This window comes from Atractosteus spatula, chromosome 5 (assembly GCF_055471065.1).
Source record: "Atractosteus spatula isolate fAtrSpa1 chromosome 5, fAtrSpa1.hap1, whole genome shotgun sequence".
NCBI lineage: Eukaryota > Metazoa > Chordata > Actinopteri > Semionotiformes > Lepisosteidae > Atractosteus > Atractosteus spatula.
The window spans coordinates 3,395,419-3,417,606 of record NC_142710.1 but is presented as its reverse complement, the minus strand read 5'-3'; the positions used below and the strand labels follow the sequence as shown (position 1 = coordinate 3,417,606).

Here is a 22,188-nt window from a genome sequence, read left to right as displayed (position 1 = left end):
TAACTCACGCTTGCTTTTTACTCCATTTCTGAACGTTGTTTGCCAGATGTACGTTTCCTCTCACCTTGCCCGTGCTCTGTCGGAAGGACTTCTTAACGCGTTTTAAAACTCAAAACCGAAGCTGAAATAATCATTTCCGAACGTGTTAGTAGCGTCCGTGGGGAGCAGTACCACAGCTGGGAACACGTTTCTGAAGATAATCGAAATGAAAGCCAAATCCTGAAATATCAGCCCCGAGAGGAAACATCTCCTAACAGGAAACATAGCTCCCGCTCCTCGTTAGTATAGGGGTGAGTATCCCCGCCTGTAACCCGGGAGATTCTTTTTAGAAGTTCATCCGAAGATTAAACAATTCCGTTAATTTCTGCGATTTCCACCAATAAAGAGAAGTGGAAGTAATTTTGATTGATTCATAGGTCGTCTTTCCATAATGATGTGTATTTCTGCGTCAGTAGACTAGAAATAGTGGGTGTGTGAAAGTGAGACTCACCAGCCTGTACGGGGATCAAACCTGTAACCTTGGCGTTATTAGCACCATGCCCTAACCAACTGAGCTAACCAGCCTTGTGAGGGAAGGATCGTCCTCTGAGTTTTCCTACCTTTTGTTTCCTTAGTGGATCCGCTGGTGATGATCGATATAGAGAGATAGAAATAGCAAATTAATCACGCAGACAGATTTTGGGTTGGAAATGATGTGGGAACGAGCCCGTGTCAGTTCGGGAGAAGGTGAGGATGCGTGTGTAGTCGTGGCCGAGTGGTTAACGTGATGGACTAGAATAAATTCAAGTAACATCTCTGTTAACATTTAATTCCTATCAGACTGGGCTGCGCGTTTGTTGTATCATTTTATCTGACAGGGTGTCTCTCTGTGTCACAGTTCTCGTCATTCGCCTTTGGCGACACCTGGTGGCCACAGCGGTCAGTCCGCCACGTCGCCCGTGAACAGGCAGCGCGCGTATTACAGCCTGGAAGACGCTCAGAGGGAAACCGTTTTCATTTCTGTCTCCTTTCTGATCCGCTCCGGGATGGAATGATGAAAGTGGGAGACACTTTTTCCCCGTCACCCACGACACGACCCACACTCAGACCGCTTAGTTATAATTCCCGCTTGCTTTTTACTCCATTTTTATTCCAGGTTTCTGTGTAGCCGTGGCCGAGTGGTTAAGGCGATGGACTAGAAATCCATTGAGGTCTCCCCCCGCAGGTTCGAATCCTGCCGACTACGGGTGTGTGTTCCCTTTTGGTGAATCCAAATAACATGTCAATTAACATTTGCATTTCTATCAGACTGGGCTGCACGTCTGTAGTATCATTTTATCTGACAGGGAGTCTTTATTATGTGATAATACAAAGACATATCAAACTCACTTCTTATCTTCTGTGTATCTGACACGAGTAGACTAGAGGAGTAGGGAACTTTATTGCCATATGTACATGTACATTGGAATTCTTATTCTCACTGATCTCTCTGGACAACAACAATGGAGACAGTACATTACAAACAATAAATAGAACAGGAGCCATCAATATGTTGTGGGACAATAAGTATGTAGTAGTGACAAAAAAACATAGTAGACCATGAGGAAGAGCAGAGTGTGGACATGCATTGAGTCTGAAGCCCTGCAGTTAGCTGTTGAGGACGCGCACTGCAGTGGGATAGAAGCTGTTCTGGAGTCCAGTGGATCTTGTTTTAACAGCGCGGTACCACTTGCCAGAGCGCAGGGGGGAGAATTTGTTCCGGAATGGCTGGGATCCTAAAAGACGGATTGGGATTTATTGTGACATCTTGCTGTATTTCTAATACCAGTGTGATACTCGAGTAACGTAGTGGGGTCGTGCATCTTTAGAGCTTCATCTCAGAGATTTTTTTCTTTAGCGCACCGTTACAAGCGCCCACACAACTTATTCTCTGAACCCCCCAATTGCTCCACAACCGGTGGAAACCCCATTTTCCCCTGAGAGACACCAGTGTACGGTCCCATCACACTCAAGAACACAACAAATATCTTCAGTGAAGACCCGGAAGTGCCAGAACACATTGAAGACTTGCACTGTATTTAAATACGAATTTCCTTCAGTTCAGCTCTCTTCAGTCCCCGGGATAGCCGTGCGAGTGGCAAACACAGTTGGCCATGCCCCTCGGACCACACCTACTCCATCTACCTCATTATGATTTCTTATTTATTTATTGCACATCTCCAGTCATTGTTTACATGTCTGCATCGTTTACATTCGAACTGTTTACTTGTTTACTTGTACACTGTCTACTGTCTGTTTATATATTGTCTTGATGCACTGTCTGCACTTTGTGTTTTTACACCTGTTTCAACAATCGAGAGACTTACTGTAAGTAAGAATTCCGTTGGACCAGTACTGTACCTCTACCGGTTACATATGGCGATAAAGCGCCAACAGGCAGTAGGAGTTGATGTAAAGAGTATTGAACTGACGAGCACAAGAGCTCGACTCGTGCAGCAGGCAGAAGAAGGTCCCGCCGTCCTCCTCACATTTGGCGGGACCACCCTGCAGACGACAGGCAGTGACGGTGCCCCTAAGAGGTGGAGAAGCGGCACAAGGTGACGCCGAGGAGGAGGGCGCAGTGCAGGGGGTGAGCTCAGCTGGTAGAGCGTCCTCTTGCCTCCTCCAGGAGTGAGTTTAGAGCTCTGTGTGCCGACAGGTCTCCTGTAGCCGCGTTCGCGCCTTGCGGAGAGAGCGCTGTGCGATTGTCAAGCATTCAACAGCTGCGCCTCCTGTTCATCTTCTCTCCGCATGAAGCGCGGCTCCGGTGCTCTCTGCTGAAATCTCCTCTCAGCAGATCGGGAGTCCTTGGGGAGAAAGTTAAGGAGTGTGCGATGCATTTTCTGACAGTTGGAAAGACTGCCCCCACAGTGTCATTCCCAGCAGCTAAGTTACAGAACAGGGTTTCAGTCCTCCTGTGAGCTTCGTTCTTTTCAGTGAGCTCATCACTTGTGGAAATCGATTTATGGGGATCGAACTCGTGACTTTGGCGTTATTAGCACCATGCTCTAAACAACTGAACTAACCGGCCGCTTGAACCCACAGTCCAGTGATCAGCTAAAGATCAGCTAATGGGCCCTCTGCGGATTATTACAGAAGAACTTTAAGTGCTGATTCGCTCAGCTTACGCTTGTTTCCCCTCGTGTGTGAAAGTGTTTCATGTGTGATTGAAAATGAGACAAACTCCAGTCTCCAGTTAGAACTGAAACAGCAATACAGAACATGACGCCTGCTTGAGTCTAGATCTGACAAACGTTGTTTTTTTAAAAGTGTAGTGAGGTGGTTAAAAAGCTACCTACCACCCCGTCGGGGAATCGAATCCCGGTCTCCCGTGTGACAGGCGAGGATACTAACCATTATACTAATGTACGCGTGCATGAGAAGGTCTTGAGCTCTGTTTCCTTCCTCTCAGGGCTGGTGTTTACAGTTCAGCCTGTTAATATGATTCTTCACAGAAATTAGACTGAAAATGTGGAGAGATGTTATACGAATTTCCTTTATCCGACTAATCTAACTACTATTCCAAAGGTGAAACCCATCAACTCTTAAAAGGTTTTTGAAAATCTGCCTGAATGTGGTTTTGTTTAAAAATCTTTCTGTATTTATTATAACAATCGCTGACAAAAATATTACGATTAACTTCTGAAAACAATGAAACTAAAAGGATGAAACCAAACGCTCTTAGTTACTAATTGAGTGTTCATGATCGTCAATAAACAACTGAAAGCAGGTGAAATCACCGTATGCTTTCACTGGTCCCAAGCTCAGTCAAAATAACTTCCCAGTGTTAGAAACCTCATTAATACCAACTGATTCTACACGTGTTAGTAGTGTGTGAGGAGGATCGTAGCACAGACAGATGGAAAAGGATTTCTAGAAAAGGTGTTTTTAGCCTAGTTAAAAATTGACAAATGACAAATCAACATGTCTTTAAAAGTTTATCCCAAGAATTTCCAAAAATAGAGAAAATTACATTTCTCTTTCAGTAATATAATAATAATAAACTTTATTTTATATAGCGCCTTTAAAGGTGGCTTCTCAAAGCGCTTAAAGACCTAGACGGGCTGTGGTTTTTGTTGTAAACAGAGCACAGAGAACGGTCTTGTCACAATGACGTGTAATTCTAGACACTCGAAGGCTCCACGGCCGAAATGTTGTGTTTGTTTTCTTCTCAGCAGAGAATAAACCTTTACTTGCTCCTTAATTAAGGAGAGTCTACCAGGACTGGGGATGAAACCCACGTGGTTTTATGTCTATTGGATCTTAAGTCCAACGCTTTTACCGCTCGGACTTCCTGCTCAATTACAGCACTAGAAATGTTCTGATTCAGGGCTTCTGCGGTTCCTGCTAATTACACGCAAGTGGGAGACTCCCTCTCTGAAGAGTCCCGTCTCCCCACAAGAGAGAAGACCAGTCAATCAGATGTACTCTAAAAAACAAACAGGAGAAAATAGCAGTGTAAAAACGATTTTGGCACGCCTGTAGCGCTTTCACAAAACCTCCTAGGGTTACGAAAACACTTGCGTTGTGTATAAAGTACATTGTTAATGTTTTCTCAGCCTTCACTTTGTCGTTTTTATGACATTTTTTTGACCACGCACCCGAAACTTGTTGGAACGGGAGAAAATCCAGGACTTATTTCATGGAGAATTTCTGTTCTAACAGTGTGCCAGATTCAGAGAGCAGTGAAGCGCACTGAAAGTCACCTCCACTGTCATGAGAGCAGAATAAAGTCCGAGCAGTGAAGATCTTTCCACGACCGGTTCTTGTGAACCAGCCGACAGCCCGCCAGCTCAAACACCTCGCTATAACCTCACACTGAGTGAGGCGTGATCACGATACGCGCTCTGCTGTGCTACTATAGTCGTTTCATAAAAGCAGAAAATACGAGGAGAGCTGGACGTATGTTCTTGTAATCATGGAATAAAACAGGGCATGTCCGCGATTTGAGGCCGGGACCTCTCGCAACCAAACAGCAAGCCTAGACCAAAGAGCCAGAGAGGTCGTGCGTGCTCCGATTTCAAGTGTGTTTTTCACGAGTGTGCGATCGCACAGAGGACTCGTGAGGGATTTAGTGTGATCGCCAGGAGAGGAAGGGGGATTAGCTCAAATGGTAGAGCGCTCGCTTAGCATGCGAGAGGTAGCGGGATCGATGCCCGCATCCTCCAGCTCTTGCGCTCTACGTACTAGAGAGGACAGACTCCTGTCTCACTTGCAGCATTGTGAAGACTTTGCATCAAGCGCTGTAAGGAGGCGATGACCTCTCCCCGCCACGTTTTCAATTTATAAAACTGTAACTTAACCCTTCCACGGGAAACCTGTTAAAACGGGAGAAAGTCTGCGATGTATTTTATTGATTATTTATTTTCTAACACACAGGTGTCAATCTTAATTGAACCCACGTCAGAATGTGTCCCTTTCAATCCATTATTATATAATCCAGTTCGTGCCGAGCACACAGCGGGTGAGAGTACAGCACAGCAGAGCTTCGCATCAACAGGACTCACAGGAGGGAAAGGCTGTCCGGTATCGCCGGCCGTTCGCTCCATTACCAGATGACATCTTTCAAGCCCAAATCACACTCGTATATGAGAAACTATATATATACAGTCTACAACATATGAATATGTATATAATGTACATGACTGCGAGGAGTACAAAACGTGGGTGCAACGTAATAAAGAGCAAGCTGCTGAAATCGTTCATGAATTTTTTATTCAAGATTTTTTTTTTTTGCCGTGTACAACAAGTGTAGTGGAATGCTTACTCGTTCAGCTGTAGCCAGTAACAGTTTGTTCCGGAATGGCTGGGATCCTAAATGACAGATTGGGATTTATTGTGACAGCGGATGGTGTGGATCTCAGCGATTGATTTGAAATCATATCGTGTGAGTTCATACTGCAGCTCAGCCATCGTCCAGCCTCGTTAGCGCAGTAGGTAGCGCGTCAGTCTTATAATCTGAAGGTTGTGAATTCGATCCTCCCACGGGGCAGGGATCAGTGCTGTTTCGGGCACTTCACAGATGGTGCGTGGGACGTTCACTCCCACACGCGTGTTCTTCACTTCCACACCGAATACGAGATGTTTAGTCCACGATAAACACAGTTCGATCCCTCCCTATGATGCTCAGTGTCCACTCACACCTTTTTAAAATAATGATACATGAGAGCAGCAGATAAACTCCGAGTGGTGAAGGTGTCTCCACCACCGGATCTTGTAAACCAGCAGTCAGCCTGTCAGCTGCAGCACCTGGCTATAACCTCACGACACTCGCTCTGCTGTGCTCCCGAGGAGGGCTGGATATGTCTTCCTACAATTATAGAAAAAAAGACGGGCTCGTCCGGGACCTCTCGCACCCAAAGCGAGAATCATACCCCTAGACCAACGAGCCCTGCCACAAGCTGCCCCTCAAATTTCACACGTGTTCTTCGCGCCCAGAGACCGGAGACAGACCAGTGCAGTGAGACTCGCGCCGTTCGCTTGGACTAAACCAACGAGCCCACCCTTCCCCTCTCTCCTGCCAGTGAGCTCGCGGGGGGGTCATTCACTCGTGCCAGGTGGGTCCTGTTCGCTCATACACGCGTGTTCTTGCCTACCTCGCGGAATGCGTGACCTTTCCAAGGGAGAAAAGCACAGCCCAGTGCTCGATCGGAGTCTCCGGGCTGGTTTTGTCCTTGTGCGTTTAACACAGAAACACGTCTGACAGCAACAGCTCATTAAGACTGGCCACATGTGTGCAGCAGTTTTTTTCTCGTGTTTCTCTTTTCTTCATTAATTTGCTGCAATTATCGGTATAAAGTCAAATCGGTCAGGATCTCGGACTTTAATAAACGAGCACTTGGGTCTTACACTCTTTGCATAATAAGACCGTCAAAAGAAGCAGACCTTAATTTAAGATCGAAATATCAGAGTAGGTGTCCGAACTGTAGAGTCTTTATAATTACCCCGCGAGGAAGGTCAAACAGATGACTGAAGCACAACAAAACAACACAATAAAAGTTTAGCCCAAGAATTTCAAAAAATACATTTCTCTGTCAGTAAGACCTAGATTCAAGCGGGCTGTGGTTTTTGTTGTAAACAGAGCACAGAGCACTTCTAAGACAGGCTTGTCACAGTGACGTGTATTTCTTCTTTAGAGACAGTGAGGAGGTCCTGAGCAGGTGGGCTAGGCTGTGAAAGCGCATGTCTAATGTAGACAGAGCCCAGTCATCACTGAGCGCGGTGTAGTAGTGCCGAGTGATCACTGTGTTGAAGTTAAAGTCTAAAGCGCTCGTGGAGCGGTAGATGTTGATGAAATGATTATCTTCATTTAACCTGTTTTCCTACTGTTTATCATCTTTAAATCCACTTAATATGGAATATTAAGGTGAAATTTTGTAACTATAAGGAATTGTTTGCAGCTGAAGATAATACGATATTTGCAATATTATCACACTGTGTATAGCCGGCAGTGGCGGCTAAACAAGAGGAAAATACACAGCAGTATTTCACCTTCTTCATAAACATTTTTTGCTTATAAAACCCAGCGCATCTGCGACAGATCTGAATGCCGGAGTCTTGCTGTATTTCTAATCCCAGTGTGATACTCGAGGAACATAGTGGTGTCGCGGTGGCTCAATAAATCCTGAAATCATACAGTATGTATTCTAGGTACGAGGTTATGAAACAACATGACAGAAGCTGTGTGTCACCAGTGGGATTCGCCAGCCGGTGTCACTCTGGTATTTAAACTCGGACCTGTGATCGTCCTGGTTACTGTGCGGTTCCTGGGACTGAGAATGTGTCCCCCCCCCGCCCTGAATTAGACGCTGGTCCGTCTCAGGTCTGTGGAAGATCTCCACAGTCTGACTTGCTCAGGGTCAGATCTGGAAATGTTTTTCACAGGGCTGGTTAGCTCAGTGTGGTGCTAATAACGCCAAGGTCGCGGGTTTGATCCCCGTACAGGCCACTGTCTCTTCCTTGAAAAGACTTTTCTTAGTGTGAAGAAATCAGAATTACTTTCACTTCGTAAACCTGAGTCTAGATCTTGCTCAAAAAGAAGTGCATTTCTCTTAATTGTCGGAAATTGTTTAAAAAGTCACAATTGTTTATTCTTCAGATAAACGTTTAAAGGTCTGACAGGAAACTGGCCATTTAGATATAAGGGGGTTTCAAATCTATTTTTTTTAAATGTGCTGGTTCATAACTGAGATAATCACAGCCAATCCGGGAGCTGCGAGGCACCAGCTCATCCGTAATCTAACTGTCGTTCAGGTGGGTCTCCAATGCAGTCGATTCAGTTTGTATCCAAAAACTCCAAAACTCCTTTCCACGAGTAAACGTAGTCGGCAGCATTCCCACGGAGAGATGCCAGTGGATTTCTAGTCAATCGCCTTAAACACTCAGCCACGACTACAAACATGACCCCACTTTCTCCCGGACTGACACAGGTTCGTTCCCGCATCATTTCCACTCCAACCCACTCTCTTCGTGATTAAGTTGATATTTCTATATATTTATAAAGGTTTGGAGAAGCTGTGTGTTAGGAGTGGAAGTTGAACCCATGCCTCCAGAGGAGACTGTGACCTGAACACAGTGCCTTAGACCACTCGGCCATCCGGACTGCTGACATAGTTGCCAGCCAGTCCTATGAGCCACTGCGACACCGCTACGGTCCTCGCAGATGCGTTTGGCTCTTGTGAGCCATCTGATGGGTGAAGTCTAAAAAAGTCAATTAAAGTTTAATTTATCTAAACCCGCGGGAACTTTTGATTGCTGGAGAGACTCTACAGCTCTTGAAATGAAACAGTGGGGCTGTTTCGCTACCTTTTGTGTTTTCTTAGTGAATCCGCTGGTGATTATCGGTATAGAGAGATAGAAATCCCAAAACTGAGCACGAAGAGAGCGGGTTGGGCGTGGAACAGCTGCGCCTCCTGTTCATCTTCTCTCCGCATGAAGCGCGGCTCAGGAAATCTCATCTCAGCAGATCGGGAGTCGGAGGGCCAAGCGAGCCGCAGACGTGTCGATGGCTGACGAGGGCTCGCTGCTGAGGCAGGGAGGCCACTTCAGCCAGAAGGACTTGAGCGAGGTGGGATCTCAAAGACGGACTCGCAACAGAAACAAGGAGAAAAAGTATTGGTGAGATCAAAAGGCGGATTCAATATCCATGAGGGAGCATCGCTAGATTAGGGAACAGACGGTTGAAAACCCTGAGTGGCTCGTTTTCAGATTAGGTTCATATTTGGCCTCGTTAGCGCAGTAGGTAGCGCGTCAGTCTTATAATCTGAAGGTTGTGAGGTCGATCCTCATACGGACCAGGACTTTTTTTTGCTCATCTGACACAGGCGGTTCCTGTTCGCTTATACACTCGTGTTCTTGCCTACTTCGTGGAATGCGTGACCTTTCCAAAGGAGAAAAGCACAGCCGCATTGCTCGATCGGAGTCTCCAGTCTGTTTTCTCCTTCTGCGTTTAACACAGAAGCACGTCTGACAGCAACAGATCACACAGCTCATTTAAGACTAGCCACATGTGTGCAGTATGTGCAGCAGTTTTTTGTCGTGTTTTGTGTTTTCTTTGTCAATTTGCTGCTAATTATCGGTATTGTAATGTTTCATAGCCGTTCAGGGACGCCAAATATGTAATCATAGCCGGCCAAAATGTAAATGTAGTGGCTCTCTGAAGGCACCAGTTCTGTAGGGTTTGGGCATTTACTGAGACAATTATTAATTGTAGCAGTAAATCACAAAGTTGATTCTTTTGATGGCTTTAGAATCCAACCATGCGACATAACTCAAACAACGCACACACACAGGTACTAATACACGAGGATACATTTATTAATACATAGAATATGCATGTAAACCTAACAGATCTTATCGTGAGGGTTATCAGAATACAAAAGGTATATATTCAATCAGTTACGAAGAGTTACACATATCAAGAGGACATACGTTCAGTATATCATTCATTTAGACCGTTTCGTAAATGAACTTGGTTATAACTTCTACATTAGATACTCAAAACAAGTACATAACTCTTAGGAATTAAATTGATATCAACTGGTTGGGATAACAATTGAATTCTCGAGCTGTAATGCATTGAAGTTGAATACTCATCCAATCTCTGGGGATTCAGATCTCCTGCGGGCACAAAGAAACAGTTGCAGGCTGTTGCTGTCCAATCCGCGCTCTCTGGCTGTGTGCCAGGCTGTGCTGTGCAGCTTGCGACGGTGCGCTGCTGATGCTCACTGACCGGCTAGTTAGTGTTGGCTTTAACTAGCAAAGTTTGTGCACAGGAGAAAAGATGACTGTGGGTCCCAGCAAGTCAGGAAGAGGACCGGTTCGTTCCTGATGAAGGGCTAGTTCTGAATAGTGATTCAGTTGTCCACAGTTCTGACCTGTTCACGAGGCCTGCTGCTGGTGCTAACCTCGGGTGGATCCTCTGGTTATTCTCTGGCAACCTCCGCTCTAGACTCTTAGAACAAAGGAAAGTTCTGGCACTCGGACACACTGGCCGTTCCGTGGTTGTCCGGGCTGAGTCTCAGGATGGTCAGGAGGCGCGCTGCGAGAATGTCCTGCCCTTGGGAGCCTTCTGCTCCTGGGCCGTCCTGCCCTGGAATTCTCCTTTGAATTCCCTTTAGAACAGTCCACAGAAGTCCACTCCTGAATCTTACTGAATCTCTCAGGCTCTCATTGAATCTGAATCTCTCAGGCTCTCTGTGTTGCCTGTTTTTACCTGGAGGAACTTCAGCTCATTCATTGGCTGAAAGTTCCATGGGCATCAGAGTCCCACGTGGGTTACTCGGCCCTACCAGTCCCTGATTGGTTGACCACGGTGAGATATGAGTCACTTACTCCTGACACTTAGGAATGCAGTCCAGATGTCCATCTGGCACTCCCTAGACAGATAGGCGCCAATGGATGACCATTGATCATGATAGCCAGACTTAGCTAAGTGCATCCCCCTTTGGGAGCTGTCCTAGGACCTTAAATCACCCTGCACTAATGGTCTCTCTGTGGCTGCACCACAGAGATGAACAGAGAAATGGGGCCTCATTTGGGAAGCTCAGAAACACTTAATTCTGCCTTATTATTAAGCCTCGCCGCTACAATATAAAGTCAAATCAAAGGATCTCAGACTTTAATAAACGAGCACATGGGTCTAACACACTTTGCATGACAAGACCGTCAAAGAAGCAGACCTTAATTTAAGATCGAATATCAGAGTAGGTGTCCGAACTGTAGAGTTTTTATAATTTCCCTGAGAGGAAGGTCAAACAGATGACTGTAGCACAATAAAACAACATAATAACAGTAACACAACAAAACAAAACTGAAAACAGTATCACAACACTGTGACAATGACACTGTACTGAACCAGTAACAAAACACTGTAACACTGTACTGAACCAGTAACACAACACTGTGTCAATTACACTGCACTGAATACAGTAACACAACATTATGAGAATAACACTGTACTGAACCAGTAACACAACACTGTAACACAACACAAAAAGACACTGGTAATGTCTACGATTCGGATAAGAGAAGCTTTCATATCATCTCTGGGTGGAAATACCCCAATGTCACTGTTTAAGGTTTGGAAACAGCTGATTGGCTCTTTCCCTACATTATCACAGCCAATCAGAGAGCGCCAGGGCAAAAGCGTGTCTTTGATCCCAGTGAAGGCTGTCCTACAGGCGTGAGTCCAAATTTTTTGATTTTTTAAAAATTTCTGTATTTCTTGTAACACTCTCCCGTAACAAATGAAGATGAAACATCCGAGAGCAGATGAGAACGTCATTTGTTTTCTCTTGGGCCATGCAAAATTGAAAGCACTTTTCAGCATTTAAAACCTCAACAAAAAAGCTGAAATAGCCTCTTTTGCAGGTGTTAGTAGTGCTGAAGAGGGAGTAGTGTCGGTAGCACAGCCGGAGGTTCTGACATTTATCAAAGTAAGCTTTATACCATTTCCTACTGATTCAATTCTATGGCGTCCAAGAGACACTGGCATCCTTAGACAGGGGCGTGTGGTTTGGACTCTGCTTTCATTTTTCTTCTCCTTTCTTCCAGTTTTTATATTATTGTTGCAGTTTTTTTTTAACTACCAAGTATGTCGTGACGTGATGATTGTTCACATTTTTTCCGTGTTGTTCATGGTGCCATGTGATACTCTGTTTATTCTAAAAAATCAATCGAGAAAATGAATATAAAATTTCGTCTGGAATAGTTTCACTTATGTGTCTTTATAAATAATAGCTAGAAATTCTTTTTTGATTATTGGAGTTCGTGAGGGCAGTGACGGTGCCCGGCAGGAGGGGAGGAAGCGACACACGGTGAAGAAGATGAAGGATCCAGGCTCAGACAGGGACTCGAGCTCTCGCTGTGCCCGTGAGGAGTCCTCACGAGGCTCCTGCAGTCGTGTTCACGGGAGACAGCGATGTCAGGACGCAGGACAGTGGAAGTGGAGGAAGAGCACACACAGGGGCTCGTCCGGGATTTGGACCCGGGACCTCTCGCACTCGAAGCAAGAATCACACCCCTAGACGAACGAGCCCATCTTTTTCCCCTCTCTCCTGCCAGTGAGCTCGAGTGCGATTCGTGGGACAGAGTGTGTCCCTCCCCGGCCCTGATTTAGACACTGGCCCGTCTCAGGTCTGTGGGAAATCTCCACAGTCGGAGTTGCTCAGAGTCAGGGCTGGAAACATGTCATAGGAGGCCGGTTAGGGGTTGTGCGTGTAGTCATGGCCTAGTGGTTAAGGTGAGGGATTAGAAATCCAATAAAATAACAATTAACGGAGTTGTTTATTCTTCAGATGAACTTTTAAACAAACGTTGTTTTTTTTAAACTGTAGTGAGGTGGTTAAAAAGTTACCAGTCTCCCCATCAATTCAAAGCGTGATCGATGCCTGGATCTTGCAACTTTTGCGCTCTATGTACTAGAGAGGACAGACTCCTGTCTCACTTGCAATGTTGTGTGGACTTTGCGTTGACCGCTGTAACATCTGTGTGACATCTAACTGCCACGTTTTCAATTTATACAACTGTAACTTAACCCTTCCATGGGAAACCTGTTAAAACAGGAGAACGTCTGCGATGTATTTTATTGATTATTTATTTATTGATTGATTATTTATTTATTTTCTAACACACAGGAGTCAATCTGAATTTAAACCCACGTCAGAATGTGTCCCTTTCAACCCATTATTATATAATCCAGTTAGTGCCGAGCACACAGTGGGTGAGAGTACAGTACAGCACAGCACAGCAGAGCTTCGCTTCAACAGGACTCACAGGAGGGAAGGGCTGTCCGGTATCGCCGGCTGTTTGCTCCATTACCAGATGACATGTTTCAAGCCCAAATCACACTTGTATATGAGAAACTATATATATACACAGTATACAGCATATTAATATTTATACACTTTACATGACTGCGAGGAATATGAAACGTAATAAAGAGCAAGCTTCTGAAATCGTTTATGAATTTTTGATTCAAGATTTTTTTTTTTGCCGTGTACAACAAGTGTAGTGGAATGCTTACTCGTTCAGCTGTAGCCAGTAACAGTTTGTTCCGGAATGGCTGGGATCCTAAATGACAGATTGGGATTTATTGTGACAGCGGATGGTGTGGATCTCACCGATTGATTTGAAATCATATCGTGTGAGTTCATACTGCAACTCAGCCATCGTCCAGCCTCGTTAGCGCAGTAGGTAGCGCGTCAGTCTCGAAATCTGAAGGTCGTGAGATCGATCCTCACACTGGGCAGGGAGCGGTGCTGTTTTGGGCTCTTCACGGATGGGGCGTGGGACGTTCACTCCCACACGCGTGTTCTTCACTTCCACGCCGAATACGAGATGTTTAGTCCGCGATAAACACAGTTCGATCCCTCGCTATGATGCTCGGTGTCCACTCACACCTTTTTAAAATAATGATACATGAGAGCTGCAGATAAACTCTTAGAGGTGAAGGTGTCTCCACCACCGGATCTCGTAAACCAGCAGTCAGCCCGTCAGCTGCAGCACCTGGCTATAACCTCACGACACTCGCTCTGCTGTGCTCCCGAGGAGGGCTGGATATGTCTTCCTACAATGATAGAAAAAAAGACGGGACTTGAACCCGGGACCTCTCGCACCCAAAGCAAAAATCATACCCCTAGACCAACGAACCCGGCAACAAGCTACCCCTCAAATTTCACACGTGTTCTTCGCGCCCAGAGACCGGAGACAGACCAGTGCAGTGAGACTCGCGCCGTTCGCTTGGACTAAACCAACGAGCCCACCCTTCCCCTCTCTCCTGCCAGTGAGCTCGCGGGGGGGTCATTCACTCGTGCCAGGTGGGTCCTGTTCGCTCATACACGCGTGTTCTTGCCTACCTCGCGGAATGCGTGACCTTTCCAAGGGAGAAAAGCACAGCCCAGTGCTCGATCGGAGTCTCCGGGCTGGTTTTGTCCTTGTGCGTTTAACACAGAAACACGTCTGACAGCAACAGCTCATTAAGACTGGCCACATGTGTGCAGCAGTTTTTTTCTCGTGTTTCTCTTTTCTTCATTAATTTGCTGCAATTATCGGTATAAAGTCAAATCGGTCAGGATCTCGGACTTTAATAAACGAGCACTTGGGTCTTACACTCTTTGCATAATAAGACCGTCAAAAGAAGCAGACCTTAATTTAAGATCGAAATATCAGAGTAGGTGTCCGAACTGTAGAGTCTTTATAATTTCCCCGAGAGGAAGGTCAAACAGATGACTGAAGCACAACAAAACAACACAATAAAAGTTTAGCCCAAGAATTTCAAAAAATACATTTCTCTGTCAGTAAGACCTAGACTCAAGCGGGCTGTGGTTTTTGTTGTAAACAGAGCACAGAGCACTTCTAAGACAGGCTTGTCACAGTGACGTGTAATTCTTCTTTAGAGACAGTGAGAAGGTCCTGAGCAGGTGGGCTAGGCTGTGAAAGCGCATGTCTAATGTAGACAGAGCCCAGTCATCATTGAGCGCGGTGTAGTAGTGCCGAGTGATCACTGTGTTGAAGTTAAAGTCTAAAGCGCTTGTGGAGCGGTAGATGTTGATGAAACGATTATCTTCATTTAACCTGTTTTCCTACTGTTTATCATCTTTAAATCCACTTAACATGGAATATTAAGGTGAAATTTTGTAACTATAAGGAATTGTTTGCAGCTGAAGATAATACGATATTTGCAATATTATCATACTGTGTATAGCCGGCAGTGGCGGCTAAACAAGAGGAAAATACACAGCAGTATTTCACCTTCTTCATAAACATTTTTTTGCTTATATAACCCAGCGCATCTGCGACAGATTTGAATGCCACTCTCTCGCCTTTTATAAAACAGACATCTCTGTTTCTCAATTCACAGACGCAGAATTACACATCGTGCGTTGTTAAAGAGGTCAGTCCTATACTTCTCAGAATTATAATATATTTATATTCCTAAATATCGTTCTCGTAACTCTAGGGGATTTTGTGAAAACGCTACAGGCCAAAATCGCTTTCGAGCTTCAAGCTAACTTCACCGCGGTCGCTCCCCGTCAGTATGGCGCACAGGAGGATCCCCGCTTTTCACGCGGGAGACCGGGGTACGTTTCTGCGACGGGGCGCTGGTTTCATTTTTAAGAAGCTGACTTCACTTACAATTAAACGTTTGTTTAAACTCATATCAGAAGAATAACGAATTCCGTTGCATTTTCCAACAATAACGTGCAATTAAACAGTTGAAAACGCCATTTGCTTTCACTGCGATGTTATTGTGATTCCTGTCAGAAGCGCGTATGGACACGTGTAACTTCTCTCCAGTGTGATGACAGTTTCTGAAGCAGGGAGAGAGATCTTATATACATTTCCCTTCCAAAGGGGCAGTCGGTCAACTTTTAGAAGTTTTTCGAAAATCTGAGTTAGATTTTTTTTTAATCCGTAATTGTTATTACAATCTCCTGCAAAAAGAAGGATGAAGATGAACTAAACGCTGAAACCTAAAAGATCAGCCCTGAGAGGAAATGTCTCCTGACAGTGAACAGATCTCTCGCTCAGCGGTAGACACGCGCTCCTCGTTAGTGTAGTTGTGTCTTTAAAAGTGGCTCAACTGTCTGGTTTCATCAAGAGCGGAAACAACAGGAATAGACTACAAACTGAAATTAATTACTTCACCATTAATGAATTTATATTACTCACTAACAGTTTATAGGCGTCTTTACACATCCGAGACCCGGTGAAAACACCATTTCCTCTCACCTGGCCCATGCTCTGTCGGAAGGACTTCTTAACGCGTTTTAAAACTCAAAACCGAAGCTGAAATAATCGATTCCGAACGTGATAGTAGCCTCTGTGGGGGAGCAGTAGCGGTTCCACAGCTGAGAACAAGTTTCTGAAGATAATCGAAATGAAAGCCAAATCGCCAAATCCTGAAATATCAGCCCCGAGAGGAAACGTCTCCTGAGAGGAAACAGCTCCCGCTCCTCGTTAGTATAGGGGTGAGTATCCCCGCCTGTAACCCGGAAGAATCTTTTTAGAAGTTCATCCGAAGATGAAACAATTCCGTTAATTTCTGCGATTTCCACCAATAAAGAGAAGTGGAAGTAATTTTGATTTATTTATAGGTCGTCTTTTCATAATGATGTGTATTTCTGCGTCGGTAGACTAGAAATAGTGGGTGTGTGAAAATGAGACTCACTGGCCCGTACGGGGATCGAACCCGCGACCTTGGCGTTATTAGCACCACGCTCTAACCAACTGAGCTAACCGGCCTCGTGAGTCACATATCTACCGCTGAGTTTTCCTACCTTTTGTTTTCTTAGTGAATCAGCTGGTGATGATCGATATAGAGAGACAGAAATAGCAAATTAATCACGCAGAGAGATTTTGGGTTGGAAATGATGCGGGAACGAGCCTGTGTCAGTTCGGGAGAAGGTAGGTTTGTGCGTGTAGTCGTGGCCGAGTGGTTAAGTCGCTGGACTTGAAATCCATTTGTCTGCAAAACAGAGAGGCACCTCAGTAACAGCCTGGAGAGGAACAAGGCGCCACTCAGAACGCGAGTCATTTCTCATCACACAGCGCCAGTAGCACAGTGCTGATTCACTGACCAAAGACCATCGCTAGGTGGCGCTCGTAGAGTGTTAGATAGTGATACTGACTCGTGAACAGCACCCCCTATCCCCATGTACTGTCTGTCTAATAGTGCCGACAAAATCATATAAAAATAAAGAAAAATTTCACAACACAAAGCAATGCTGTGAAAGGTGAGGGGGCCTCCTAGTGTGTAAAACACTTGGTTAGAGCATTGTGGGTGTTGTGCTTAAAAACCTATTGAGTCATGAATAAGACCCCACTATTCCAGTAAATTACCTGTAGTGCTAACTTAAAAAAGAATAAAATTTCACAAACCAAAGCAAGGATGTGAAAGGTCAGGGGGCCTGCCTAGTGTGTAAAACTCTTGGTTAGAGCATTGTGGGTGTTGTAGTTTAAATGCTATTGCCTCGTGAACAGCACCCCCCTATCCCAGTGCACAGTGCTACATTCCTTAAAACCACCACCAGAGATTCACAACGCAAAGCTGTGTCAGTCTTCTGTGTAAAAAAATCGGTTTGAACATCATGGGTGCTGTTTTTAAAAAGCTGTTGAGTAAAGAATGGGAATTTTCCTGCTGTCAGCAGTATTGTGAATATAGTTGACCCCTACTTGAATGAAAACAGGACATACAGAAAGGGTTTCAGAAATCAAACAAAGCTTTATTCCCGTGTTTACAGTCTGGGTAACTGGAGACTGTGCTGTTCTGTTTCCTATGGTCAGATACGGGTTTTTCGCAGTAAACTCCAGTGAGCAGTATTTCTCGCATTGTGAACGTCTGTATGTACACAGCTGTCCCCCAGTGTTCCAGATGGTGCGTAATTGCGCATCAATCAAAACGCTGAGTGTCAGAAAAAAATAATGAGCTCACTGATGCGTTTATGTAGAGGTTGTGATACTTTTCACAAGTCGTGAAAGTTGTGTTTAGTGTACCATTTCATCTGGTAGGGGATCCCTCTGTGTCACTCGTGACACACAGCTTTCCTCATGTTGCCGTGTCAGAGCACATCTGATCGACTGGTCTTCTCTCTTGCGGGGTGACGGGACTCTTCCTCAGAGAGACGCTCCCACCTGCGTCTGTTCTTCATCAAGAGCAGAAACAACAGAAACAGACTACAAACTGCAATTAACTACTTTCTGTTTTCCCAAACCGACTACTGTAACCCTCCACTCGCTGGGGTATCTAAATCCACAGTGAACAAACTCCAGTATGTCCAAAACTCAGCAGCCAGAATCCTGACCAGGTCTAATGCAAGTGATCACATTACTCCTGTCCTGGAGTCCTTGCACTGGTTTCCTGTCCAATTCCGTGTGGACTTTAAGATCCTCATGCTCACCTGTAAGACTCTGCATGGCTTGGCACAAATTGCAGTTTGTAGTCCGTAAACGGTACCAAAGCATTCGGTCCAAGTCTAACAGACTATGGAACAGCTTCTACTTCCAGACAATAAGACTGCTAAATAGCCAACCTGTAGCTCCTTAGCAAATCACCTGTAATGGCTACATGGACACACAATTCTCACTATATTCAGCATAAGTGCACTACATGTATATACTGCATACACCATGGACACATAACAGCTCTACTCACATTGAGTTTTATTCAATTTCAAAAATGTGTAGCGGCGAGGCTTAATAATAAGGCAGAATTAAGTGTTTCTGAGCTTCCCAAATGAGGCCCCATTTCTCTGTTCATCTCTGTGGTGCAGCCACAGAGAGACCATTAGTGCAGGGTGATTTAAGGTTTCCTAGGACAGCTCCCAAAGGGGGATGCACTTAGCTAAGTCTGGCTATCATGATCAATGGTCATCCACTGGCGCCTATCAGTCTAGGGAGTGCCGGATGGACATCTGGACTGCATTACTAAGTGTCAGGACTAAGTGACTCATATCTCACCTTGATCAACCAATCAGGGACTGGTAGGGCTGAGTAACCCACGTGGGACTCTGATGCCCATGGAACTTTCAGCCAATCAACGAGCTGAAGTTCCTCCAGGTAAAAACAGGCAACACAGAGAGCCTGAGAGATTCAGATTCAACGAGATTCAGATTCGGGAGATTCAGTAAGATTCAGGAGTGGACTTCTGTGGACTGTTCTAAAGGGAATTCAAAGGAGAATTCCAGGGCAGGACGGCCCAGGAGCAGAAGGCTCCCAAGGGCAGGACATTCTCACAGCGCGCCTCCTGACCATCCTGAGACTCAGCCCGGACAACCACGGAACGGCCAGTGTGTCCGAGTGCCAGAACTTTCCTTTGTTCTAAGAGTCTAGAGTGGAGGTTGCCAGAGAGTAACCAGCAGCAGGCCTCGTGGACAGGTCAGAACTGTGGACAGCGGAATCACTATTCAGAACTAGCTCTTCATCAGGAACGAACCGGTCCTCTTCCTGACTTGCTGGGATCCACAGTCATCTTTTCTCCTGTGCACAAACTTTGCTAGTTAAAGCCAACACTAACTAGCCGGTCAGTGAGCATCAGCAGCGCACCATCGCAAGCCGCACAGCACAGCCTGGCACGGAGCCAGAGAGCGCGGATTGGACAGCAACAAGCCTGCAGCTGATTGTTTGTGCCTGCAGGAGATCTGAATCCCCAGAAATTGGATGAGTATTCAACTTCAATGCATTACAGCTCGAGAATTCAATTGTTATCCCAACCAGTTGATATCAATTTAATTCCTAAGAGTTATGTACTTGTTTTGAGTATCTAATGTAGAAGTTATAACCAAGTTCATTTACGAAACGGTCTTAATGAATGATATACTGAACGTATGTCCTCTTGATATGTGTAACACTTCGTAACTGATTGAATATATATATCTTTTGTATTCTGATAACCCTCTCGATAAGATCTGTTAGGTTTATATGCATATTCTATGTATTAATAAATGTATCCTCGTGTATTAGTACCTGTGTGTGTGCGTTGTTTGAGTTATGTCGCATGGTTGGATTCTAAAGCCATCAAAAGAATCAACTTTGTGATTTACTGCTACAATTAATAATTGTCTCAGTAAATGCCCAAACCCTACAGAACTGGTGCCTTCAGAGAGCCACTATGGTTACATATTTGGCGTCCCTGAACAGCTATGAAACACTACATTTTTGGCGTCCCTGGGTGGATGTGGCAAGACTGAAATGAATCAACCAAGCGGAATAATTCATATAAAACGCCGCGGGTTTCATACACGACAATACAGTGTGCTGAAAGCCGAAAGGAAAAAAGTTCCCCTTGCTCTTTAAGCAGTGCTTGATTGTTTTGTGATCTTTTGCAATCTACAGGGTTGATTGCATACTTGATCTTGTGGTTTTCTGTGGTAAAACTGTGATTTCGTGCTTAAAAGTAATACTCTTTAAGTTTAACGATGGTTGCTAAAAGGTCTGAATTCGAGTCGCTATTAAGCACTCTCTCTAGCAGCGACAAGTCTGACCACGATCTCTTCCATATCTCCGTCAGCGGAGAAGCTAGAAGAATAAATCTCCATTCTCTGAGAGAGCTAGCGAAGGACGTAGAGAGATTTGACCCCGCAGTGTCAGAGAATAATATCGAGAGTTATATTCAAGACCTCAGGTATAACCTGCAGTTCCTGCCAAACGCCACAGAACAGGAGAAAGTGCTTCTGGTCAGGAAAACTACCAGCAGAGCTATACATGAGTGGATGGCTAGGCAGATGAAAGAAGTCTGTAATGACTTTGAACAGCTTTGTCATGCACTTATCGAGGAATACAGTGCGTTTATTGATCCGACTGCCGCGATAGCCGCCGCCCTTAACATTAAGCACGAGAGAGCAGAGTCCCCTCGCGAATATTACGAGAGACTTAGACGAACTTATTTTGCAGGGCGAAATGATGAGGGTTGCGAAGAGAACATACATTTCAAGGGTTTATTCATTGCGAATCTCCACCCATCAGTCAGAAAGATGATCTTAATGCATACAGATGCACAGACCATGAAAATGACTGATATTAAAAGATTCGTGCAGAAAGCCTGGGAGTATGATGTCCAAAGTCGCTCTGAGCAAAAAGCTGCTAAAGCGACTGTGTTCGCCGTCAGAGCCAGCAGGGTTAATTCCCTCCTGCTCGAAGGAGCACAGGCTCCTGAGCTGGCTAAGCCCCGTTCCAAAGCAGGCACACAGGACCGCACCCAGCGTCCTAAGTGCCATGAGAACACCGGGGGAGGGAAAGGACTAGATAAAGCTGAACAAAAGGATTCAGTAGCCGCCCGCCTGGCCAGGCTTGAACAAGCTTTATTAGGACAGGAACAACCGCTCCCCAAGGCTGCCGGAAGCGTGAATGAGCTGATACTCTCCACTGGAGGAGGCGGAGACCCGCCCCCTCCCACTCCCTCAGTCTATCTGATTGAGCGGAAGGGTTCCTGCCTGGATGAGGTCGGCCACTCCCAAGCGAGTGCTGACTCCACCCCTGAAGTCACAGAGCAGGCAGTAAAACACAGAGGAAAAGCAGGAAGCTTTTACCTCAAGGCTGCCATGGGAGATGTCTTACCCAGTGAGACACTGATTGACACTGAGGTTGAAAGGTGTTTGATGTCACACGGCAAGCTCAAACGGGTTGAAAAAGAAAAGGGCATGCGACTCAGAGTGGAACCTTTGGTGGATCACCAGAAAGGCAAAGTGTGGAAACAGGTCAAGGCTCCTAAGGCTTCTGTACAGAAGGAAAGGGGGGCCAAGAGGCAGACTGTGCTCACACAGTGCCCACCGAACACAGAAGCCTATGTGGAGATTCCTTCTGTTCCCTCTGGACAAGAAATAAAAATATTATCTTGTTTCCCAGATATATAGGGAAGTCGTGCCCTGGCCAAGGTCACAACAGCCTCCATGCCACAGGAGCGGTGCTCCAAGCAGCCGCCTGATCCACCAGGTAAAGCACACCCCTTTTACATCCCTAAAGAGGAGCAGATCTCCCCACCTGGCGATGAAAAGGAGCTTTCCCTGTGCACCCTGGCACCCAAGAGGGGTCAGGACCACCACCCTGCAGTGGTGGAAGGGATCCAGATGGCAGGAGAGCAGGTTGGTGATGTAGCCCTCACCCTTAGCCCTGAGAGGTCCTCTATTAGTGAGGATCTGCTTGAGCAGCTGTCATGGGGCCACCACCAGGTGC

General features: G+C 45.6%; 4 non-coding genes across 4 annotated transcripts; 3 read left to right on the top strand and 1 right to left on the bottom strand.

Moving 5' to 3' along the window:
• The first annotated feature begins 5,113 nt into the window (after window positions 1–5,113).
• On the top strand, window positions 5,114–5,186 carry trnaa-agc (transfer RNA alanine (anticodon AGC)). The gene has a single exon. It is a non-coding gene; the product is annotated as a tRNA-Ala (tRNA).
• A 751-nt stretch (window positions 5,187–5,937) lies between these two features.
• trnai-uau (transfer RNA isoleucine (anticodon UAU)) lies at window positions 5,938–6,010 on the top strand. Its single transcript has one exon. It is a non-coding gene; the product is annotated as a tRNA-Ile (tRNA).
• Window positions 6,011–13,695: 7,685 nt separating this feature from the next.
• Window positions 13,696–13,768, top strand: trnas-cga (transfer RNA serine (anticodon CGA)). The gene has a single exon. It is a non-coding gene; the product is annotated as a tRNA-Ser (tRNA).
• Window positions 13,769–16,690: 2,922 nt separating this feature from the next.
• trnai-aau (transfer RNA isoleucine (anticodon AAU)) lies at window positions 16,691–16,764 on the bottom strand. Its single transcript has one exon. It is a non-coding gene; the product is annotated as a tRNA-Ile (tRNA).
• Between the last annotated feature and the right edge of the window lie 5,424 nt (window positions 16,765–22,188).